This window comes from Schistocerca americana, chromosome 7, assembly GCF_021461395.2.
Source record: "Schistocerca americana isolate TAMUIC-IGC-003095 chromosome 7, iqSchAmer2.1, whole genome shotgun sequence".
NCBI classification, from domain to species: Eukaryota; Metazoa; Arthropoda; class Insecta; order Orthoptera; family Acrididae; genus Schistocerca; species Schistocerca americana.
Window position 1 is genome coordinate 130,277,286 of NC_060125.1, and position 10,481 is coordinate 130,287,766.

Genomic DNA, 10,481 nt, shown 5'->3' on the forward strand with positions numbered 1-10,481 from the left:
GTTGTCTGTGCCCGTGACCTGTTAAATGGTAATTCAGAATGAATATTGCGGCCACAAATGGCCATATCTGTTTGATCCCTAAAGATACATCGATAATGGTAATTAATATTATAAATACAGAGCAATTAAAATGAAATTCAAAACGCCAATCGTCGTGCAAGCGCAGTGAATCGAAAGTCGGCGCAAGTGTTTCCAGCAAAAAAACTGTGCGCTCCGTTTTTCTTCATTCAGATAAATGATTCAAAAAGATTTACTGGAACGAGCCTGAGCAATGGGCGTTGCCACAGGTTAGAACTGATTCAGCGGGTTACATTTTTCAGCTCGATGGAGCGTCCACACATTGGGTATGGAGGTTCGCACGTTTTTAAATCAACATTTTCCAAACCGTTGGATGGAGCGTGTTCGACATGACATGGCCATGTTGTGCCCTTGCCCAACTGGGTCTCCGGACCCGACGCGCGTGGACTTTTTTCCATGTGGTTATGTTTCTCCTTTTCCGAAATGAATTCCGTAACTCCAAATGCGCATCAGCAATCTGCTCGTGTCAATGACTTCAGAATGTATGACGTAAAGTGGATTATCGCTTATATGTTGTCCTTGTGACGATCAGGAGTCGCATAGAACACCTATGAAATACGTAATAAATGTTGACCTTTCTTTTACATTTTCTGTAATTCTTATCGAAGCATTGCTGTTCATTAAATAGCTATCACCGTTTGTAATCGCCATATTCATTTTGAATTGTTCTGTACTTTGATTTAGATTAAGGTAACATTCCTCAGCAAACAGAGGGCACATGAAGGTCTGGTGACACTGTATTTGCATGAACTGGCGAATTCAATACCTACTCAAAATATTTATGGAAATATTCATGTCTTCTCCCTCGGCGAGCAAAATTGGTGACACACCTTTAACACAACTTACGATTTAAATTAGGAAATTTAGTTCCATGATCTTAAAGACATAATATCTAACGCCACTATTGACACCTGTAAGGAATAATCATCTCTAAGGTGAAATGGTGATTAAATATTATTCAAAACAGGTGTTCTTAGACAGTCGCAGCGAAATAACAGCGTTAACGGCAAAGAGGCTCGCCAGGACACACTGCAAGATACTAACTTGCACCTCCCTAGTTAAGTGGTTGGTATTGGTCAGATAGCACAGTGAGTGGCAAACTCCTTGGTCAGTAGCGACAAACACAAACAATACAACGATTGAAATTTCTCTTGAGACACATATTTTATCGGCTCAAATTACACTGAAGAGTCAAATAAACCGTTACACCCGCCTAATATCATGTAGGACCCCAGCGAGCGCGCAGAAGTGCCACAACACGACGTCTGAAGTAGAGCTGGAGGAAACTGACGCCACGAGTCCTAAAGAGTAAGAGGGGGTGGAGATCTCTTCTGAACAGTGCGTTGCAAGGCATCCCAGATAAGCTGAATAATGTTCATGTCTGGGGAATTTGGTGGCGAGCGGAAGTATTTAAACTGAGAAGAGTGTTCTAAAAGCCACTCTGTAGCAATTATGGACCTGTTGGGTGTCGCATTGTTCTGTTGGAATTGCCTAAGTCCGTCGGAATGCACAATGGACATGAGTGGATGCAGATCATCAGACAGGGTAGTTACGTATGTGTCACCTGTCAGAGTCGTATCGAGGCGCATCAGGGGTCCCATATCGTACCAACTACACACGCCCCACAACGTTACAGAGCCTCCACCAACTTGAACAGTCCCATGCTGACATGCAGGGTAGATGGATTCATCAGGTTGTCTCCATACCCCACACATCCATCCATGTCGGTGTTGACGGGACCGGGCGACGTGTAAAGCTCTGCGTCGTGCAGTCATCAATGGTACGCGAATGGGCCTTCGGCTCCGAAAACCCATATCAATGATGTTTCGTTGAATGGTTCGCATGCTGGCACTTGTTGATCACCCAGCATTGAAATATGCAGCAGTTTGCGGAATGGTTGCACTTCCGTCACGTTGAACGATTCTCTTCAGTCGTCTTTGGTCCCCGTCTTGCAGGATCTTTTTCGGCCTCAGCGATGTCGGAGATTTGATGTTTTACCCGATTCCTGATATTCACAGTACACTCGTGAAATGGTCGTACAGGAAAATCCCCACCACATCGCTACCTCTGAGATGTGCCCCATCGCTCGTGCGCCGACTATAACACCACGTTCAAATTCACTTAAATCTTGATAGCCTTGCATTGTAGCGGCAGCAACCGTTCTAACCACTGCGCCAGACACTTGTCGTCTTATATAGGCGTTGCCGATCGCAGCGTCGTATTCTGCTTGTTTACATATCTCTTTATTTGAATACATATGCATATACCAGTCTCTTTGGCGCTTCAGTGTATGTAGTTATAGATACTGATTAGGATATTCCTAAACTGACCTATGCTAAGAACGTTATCACTCTCACTGAGTTAAGTTCGCTGAGAATGACCCTTTCCAATCCCCCCATCCATTGTTTCGTCCATCTCCTTTCGTTCATCATCTCCCCATCTCCAAAACATTTCAACATACGTTTCTCAGTACTCGACACTACAACTTCCTTCGCTCAGCAGCACTCCCAAAAATGAACTTTTATGTAAAGTTTTAAGTCTGTGTTAAACTATAGGTACGTTCAATTAAACTCCATACCATCCATACACATTACAAAAATATGTGTATGTATTTTCCACATTTCCTCCTGGACCACTGGATCGATGTCAGCCAAACTTGATACACATTACTTATTGTCTGTAAAGAACCGCCTACTTCTCAAAGGGATGAGGGTGGGGGGGGGGGGGGGAAATAATCGTAGCTCACCACACGCAAATAGCGACACTACACCATCCAGTACATGAAAAGGAGAGCTCTTAGTGGCTTTAAACTAACTTTATCGCTGACAACACGAACAAAATGATGAAAGGGAAATAATTTCTCGCTCTCCACTGTTCATGCAGTGAAACTCCCACATCAGACATAAATTCTTTTCTACTAGCTGTATTAGGAACACATTTCGCAGAAAGTTTGTAAATACATCATTCAATGAACCTGCAAAATTTGATCATTGTATGACACATATTTCAGGGGAATGAAGTCATAAATATTAAGCTGCGTGAGAACGAAACTGCAGGGCGGAATTCGCTAGACATACAGGTGAAACATGCGTACAAATATAGGTGAAATATGTTAAATATACTCGTAGGTGCCATATATGTATGACATGAACTAACCCAGGCACTGCTGTGGGTAAAACGATCCTTCTAAAAAAACTGGAACAATTTAAATCATACTTTGTACAAATTTACACACTACCTGGGAAGAAATACAATGTGGGTAAGAATCATGTACTTCCTATTATGATGAGGATGATAACATGCTGATGGAGAGAGAGAGAGAGAGAGAGAGAGAGAGAGGATAGAGAGTTTGAGGAGGAGAAGGTGGACAGAAAGAAGGATAGGAGGAGAAGGTGGACAGAGGCTTAGCGGAGGATGGGAAGGTGGGAAGAGAGTTGGGGAGAGGAATAGGAAGACACAGAGTTCAAGAGGTGCACTGAGGGTTGGGAGGGCGGAGGAGAAAGTGGGCAGGCAGTTGGGCGGAGGAAGAAGAGGACAGACATTTGGGCAGAAGAGGAGGAGAACAGAGGGTTCGGGGAGGGGGGGGGGAGAGGAGGAGTACAGAAGGGTGTGAAAGGAGGAGATGGTGTAATAGACCACTGCTGTGTACTCAGTTAGTACTTACTGTTATTAAAGATATTATTTGATGACATAATTGAATTAAAAGGCACCCATAAAATTAAATATGGCAATAAATGACGAACACTGCGAACAGTAGCCTCACATCCTCTTGGAAAGTTTGAATAAGTCTAGTCAGTATGTGGTTTGTAATTTAGGCACGAATCCAGGTTCTCTTCCATAGCATAACCTTTCAATTTTCTGTTGATGAGGTTCATGCTGTTTTACTCGATGACTTTCCGTCTATTACTAAGCACTGTGATCTTTCTGACAGGAAATCACGAATACAGTCGCTCGACTGAGGCAATATTCCATAAGCACGCAGTTGGTTAGAAGGCGCTTGTGAGAAACGGTGTCAAAAGCCTTCTGGAAACCTAAAAATATGGAATCAATTTGACATCCCCTGTGGATAGCACTCATTACTTCACGAGTACAAAGAGCTAGTTGTGTATCACAAGAGCGATATTTTCTGAATCCGTGCTGACTGTGTGTCAATAAATCGTTTTCTTCCAGGTAATTCATAATGTTCGAACACAGTATATGTTCCAAAACCCTACTGCAAATCGACGTTAGTGATACGGGCCTGTAATTCAACGGATTACTCATATTTCTCTTTTTGGGTATTGGTGTGACTTGAGCAATTTACCTGTCGTTAGGTACGGGACTTTCTGTGAGCGAGCGGTTGTATATAATTGCTAAATATGTAACTATTGTATCAGCATGCTCTGAAACGAACTTGACTGGTATACAATTTGGACGGGAGTCCTTGCCTTTATCAAGTGATTTAAGGTAATTTGCTACATCGAGGATATCTACTTCTATGTTCCTCATCTTGGCAGTTGTTCTTGATTGGAATTCAGGATTATTTACTTCGTCTTCTTTGGTGAAGGAGTTTCGGAAAACCCTGTTTAATAACTCTGATTTAGTGGCACTGTCATCAGCAACTTCACCGTTGTTATCGCGAAGTGAAGGTATTGAGTGCGTCTTGCCACTGGTGTGCTTTATGTATGACCAGAATCTCTTTGGGTTTTCTGTCAGATTCCGAGACAGAGTTTCGTTGTGGAAATTATTAAAACCATCTCGCATTGAAGTACGCGCTGTATTTCGAGCTGCTGCAAAACTTTGCCAATATTGGGTATTCTGCGTCCTTTTAAATTTGCCATGCTTTTCTCGTTGCTTCTGCAACAGTGATCTGACCCGTATTGTGTACCATGGGGGTCAGTACCACCACTTATTAATTTATGTGGTATCTCTCTCAATTGCCGTCGACACTATCTCTTTAAAATCAATCTACATCTTTTCTACCCTTACGTGATCAGATCGGAAGGAGTGGAGACCGCGGCGCGGAGTGGCCGCGCGTTAGAGGCGCAATGTCACGGACTGCGCGGCCCCTCCCGCCCTCCCGCCGGAGGTCCGAGTCCTCCCTCGGGCGTCGGTGTGTGTGTGTTGGTTCAAAAATGGTTCAAATGGCTCTGAGCACTATGGGAGTCAACTGCTGAGGTCATTAGTCCTCTAGAATTTAGAACTAGTTAAACCTAACTAACCTAAGGACATCACAAATATCCATGCCCGAGGCAGGATTCGAACCTGCGACCGTAGCGGTCTTGCGGTTCCAGACTGCAGCGCCTTAAACCGCACGGCCACTTCGGCCGGCTTGTGTGTGTTGTTCTTAGCATAAGTTACTTTAAGTAGTGTGTAAGTCTAGGGGCCAATGACCTAAGAAGTTTGGTCCCTTAGAAATTCAGACACATTTGAACATTTGGAGTGGAGACTCTCTCTTAAAAAGGTGTTAAGAGCATTTTTATCAGCTTTTTTAAATAGATGTACTTTGCGTTTCTTTTTTATGGTTGTACGTGTTACGGTATTCAGCCCAGCAGTAACTGCCTTGTGGTCGCTAATCCCTGTATTCGTCATGATACTTCCTATTTGTCTAGGATTATGTGTTGCTAAGAGGTCAAATATACTTTTGCAACCATTTACGCTTCGGGTGGGCTCATGAACTAATTGTTCAAAATAATTTCATTTAATACAATTTCGGATGAAACCGCCGGCTTTAAACGTATAATTTTTCCAGCATATCGAGGGTAGATAGAAGTACCACCGACTATAATTGTGTGAGTGGGGTACCTATTTGAAATAAGACTCAAATTTTCTTTGAACTGTTCAGCAACTAAATCTTTTGAGTCGGGGGGGGGGGGGGGGGTCGGTAAAAGGATCCCATTAATAGTTTTGTCCGATTGCCAAGTATAACCTCTACCCATACTATTTCACAGGAACTATCTTCCTCAATTTGACTACAAGGTAAACTGCTTCTGACAGCAATAAATATTCCACCACCAACTGTATTTAATCTATCCTTTCTGAACACTGTTAGGTGGTTTGAAAAAATTTCAACTGAACTTGCTTCTGGCTTTAGCCAGCTTTCTGTACCTATAACTACATTATTATAATTATACATTGATATCATTCTGCAGGTACTTTAACTGGTAAGTGGGGATGCTACTAGTGGGGCTAGGGGTTTCTGATGCCGCTTCCATTGCTGCCAAATGGATTCATATTGGTGGGTCCAAGATGGCGGCCCTAGATGTGGCAACATTGCACTGACATCATGGCAGGAAATTCAAATTTTGGCGGCAAACAGGTTAATTGGGCCACTGCCGCTAACCTAACTCTCCACTCCTATGATGTCAGCCCCCCTCCCTCCCCCAACATCCACCACACCCCTGGAAATGGCAGGAAACGTCCAGTCTCTGTCTAGCTGCCACATAGGAAATTTAGGTTGGTGTACTTTATTTATATTTTGTGTGAAACGGTAATTCTGTGCTGGAGAGGAAGGCAGGATATTTAATTTACTTATTTACGTTTTTTATTTGTGCCTCAATTGGGCCACCTCCATTAACCTCACTCGGAGATTCGTGAGTGCTCGCCTTGACGTGCAGGGTCTGACTGAGCTAGTTCACACTACATCCACCAGGAGGCACTTCTTGCCTCCCGCAACCCTCCGCCACACCTCCCCCACTTCCATCTCCACATCCCCCCCTCTCCTGTTCCACTAGTGAGAAGCTTGAGTCCGTGCCGAGCTGCCGGATAGGATGGACATAAGTCTTTACTTTGTGCACTATTTTGAGTGGACACGATGCCGGTGTCAGACAAGGAAGAGTTTCTTCTCTGACACCTAAATCTATTCCACTATACTAGTTTCAATCATGCAACTGAGGATTGCGTCCATGGCTCACTGCATGATGCTTGGAGACTGCAGATATTGGATGAGCATAGGATACCCTTCATGAAATAATGAAGATGGAGTGGGATGTATTGAAGCTACATTTTGCAACTCATGCTAATAGATGCTTGTTCTGGAACTGTAGACCCTTTGCGAAAATTCCATTCAGTCTTCCAAAGTGAAAGAGACTGGATGGTCATCTGCTCCAGTTTAGTTATCTTGTTCAGGATGTGTACAGTTGAGGAGATGCTGGTGACAAGCAGGGAGGATTTTAATAGGCCTACTACATGCAAGCATGGAGCTGAGGACTGCACCCTAGCTCCCTACATGAGGATTGGAAAGGAAACATAATGGGTGAATGTAAGAAAGATACTTTTTGCAAATGATGGTGATGTGTCATGATAGTTGAAGGTGCATTTTGCAACCCATGAAAATGGGTGTGCCGGAATGGTCTGCCTCTTTTGTCTAAGAGATGAATGTGTGTTCTTCACCAACTATCCCCTACCGACTGAGCTAGTTCACAAAACTGCTGCAGGAGGTTATTGAAGTGGGACTTACTCCTTACCAGGGCGTCAATAGGAACCCAACTTTCCCTCCACCTTACCTGAAAATTGGAATGGGCCAATATGAATGCAGGAATATTATACCAGGTCACGTGATCTTGACACCAGGGGTGATATAAGGTGAACAGAGCATTCACTAGTCCCAGTCAGTGGAGAAATACTAGCCATGATGAAGCAACTGCAGTCGAGATCCTCGTTCAACTCCATGTCTTTGTCTGTGGATGCTTATTGTTTCTTCTACTTCTTTGTTCAAGTGGTTACTGCAAGTCTGGACAAGCAGTGACCTACAGCTTGTTGTGACCTGCAGCACCCACCATCTTATCAGAACCTACAGTGACCTCCAGATTGTCCAGACCAGCAGCAGCAATAGCCGCCAGCTTGCCAGCATCTGCACCAGTGTGGGATCCTGTAGTGCACCTGGCCAGCGTGTTGGAGCAGGACAATGAGTTTCTGTTATCCATCGGCTTGTCGATTTGTGTAAGGAAGACACCCAGCCAGCCCCTGAGTCTCTGAAGAAGTGTGCTGGTGGTCAGTGCAGCTCAGTACTGGAATCCGGCATACGTGCCATCCCAGAACATTCCAGTGTTACTGCAAGGGCGTGTGTAGACTTGGTGGATGAGAAACTACCAGTTCCTCCCAGAGCTCTGATGCTATTCAGTTCAAGTTATAATGTGACAGCGCCTCAAAGCGCTAAAGTATCAATATAGAAGCATCAGTGAATGGTGACTAGCGTGTTGTGCCAGAGATTGAAAATACATCGAGAGATGTTAAAGTGAGGTCTATGGAGTTGGAACTGGATGAACTGTGTAATGTAGAGCCCTACATTAATTGGCAGATGACCGCAGGGTATGATCCGCCCCACCCTCCCTGTTGATTTTCTGTGCTGGACTGATGCTATCAATAACATTGTTGTCCGCCGGCGTGGCACTCATGCTGAGATTGGATGGTTGTTTGATCTACAAATGGTGATGGAAAGACTCAATGGATGGTTGCCTCATGTCCAAAGCAAATATAAAGACATTGTAGCCTATATCCAAGTGAACAGTGTGCATGCTGACGATTTACAACAGCTTATCAATACGGTGCCCAAAGAATCTAAAGGACAACCAGTAAGTCTGAAAGAAATTCAAACTAAATTCCGGGCGTACAAGGAAACTTTATTTGGTAAATTCTGCACAGGAGTGAAAGTGAAGAAAGAGCCTGTTGATTTTTTTTTTTGTCAGATCTATTGCATCCAATTTATGGTTATTAAATAACAAAAACAATATGTATATACGACAAACTGTGTTTTATTTTTCTCTGTGCCTATCATAATAATTATAATAATGTCACTGTTCTCTGTAATTTCAATGTAACTGCACCAGCAGCAACCTGTGTGAATCATGAATCACACCAGCGTCTTCACCCATTGTTGAACTGTATGACAGACAACACTTTCAGGTGTATATATACCCTGTAGCTTAGTTGATGATATTTTTTTCTGTAAAAGTCCATTGCACACCAATACCTGATGTATTCGGTATCACGGCAGTGTGAGTGAAGCAAAGCATCAGAACTTTGATGTAAGTGTCTGGTTCTCTGTGGAAGAAGAAGAAGAGAAATGAGGTACAACTCCCTGATAATATGTGAGCAATAATTGTAGGTCCATCCAGTTGCGGCGAGACAAATGTGCTCATGTCCACATCCTGATGGAGTCCGATTTGAGCAGGTATGCATGTTCTCGAAAACTCAGTTTCAACCCAAATACCAGCTGCTGCAAGAGATACTACATACACGACATTCAGTCAAAGCAGTGAAATCCCTCCACCAGACAAACTAAAGCCTAACACAGTGTTCATATTTGATGGTTTTGCTGTGGAAAAACAAGACCAAATCTACGATATTTATGTTCTGGTCGTCATATGGGTATTGTATTTCATTTGGGTCAGACATATCCGAAAATCACAAAACAGTTGGTGAGGGATAATGCAAAACCTCGTAATAGCCTTCAAACAAGACAGTTTGAATTTGAAACACATTTACCAAGGACATGTAGCGAGCAATACGTTGTTCAATGAATTTATAAAAGTAGGTAGAGATTGTTGGAATCGCACATAGTGCTGTTTTCTTGTTATTGATAAAGCAAGAAAACAATGATCATAGGTACAGATGCAACTTCCAGGAGGTACATAGTATACATCACACCATGGACAAGTTCACACACGTGTCAGGCCCTCCACCCAAGAGGATAGATGTGCATAGACATAGAAATTGTTTATACAGTGATGGAAAATTTCAACCTGTCGAACGTAAAGTGAAGGACCTAGAGACGATTCCCTACAACTTCTGAGACTTATCAACCAAATAGGTGTTTCCACTTGCATAGAATGTAAAAGACTCACATTTAAAGGCTGAGAGAATTCGGCAGGATGTATATAAGGCACATATTGCAAAGGAGTTTGCTTAGTATACAACAAGATGTCGACTATGCATAAGGTCATTGCGGCATGGAAAGCTGTTCGAGAAAAGTGTTAAAGGTGGGACATTTGGATCAAGAAAAAACACTGAGAGAAACCTTTAAACCAGTTACTGAATATTTCGACCAACTCCCAATGAAATTACACAATGACGCTTAGCTTGCTGATTTCGTGAACCATCACAGCCACGATAAGATAGACAAAGTATTCGTGTCAGTGGTGAAAAACCATACATACTGGGCAAGCAGCCTATAAGTTTAAAAGAAAAGAAATATGTTTAGGTGATAGAGAATTTAAGAACACCTGGTCTAATAAATCTCATTTCCCTAATTCCAGCAAAATTTGTAAATTATTCACCCAAAGATCTGGAGAAGTACGGTGAAATACTGCAAATGACCAATGCACATAGCAAAGTGGGAAACCGTGCAACAGTGCAAACTACAGAACTGTTATTAAACTTATATTAGATGCTCTCTATAGCATCATTGATGGTATTGGCATCCA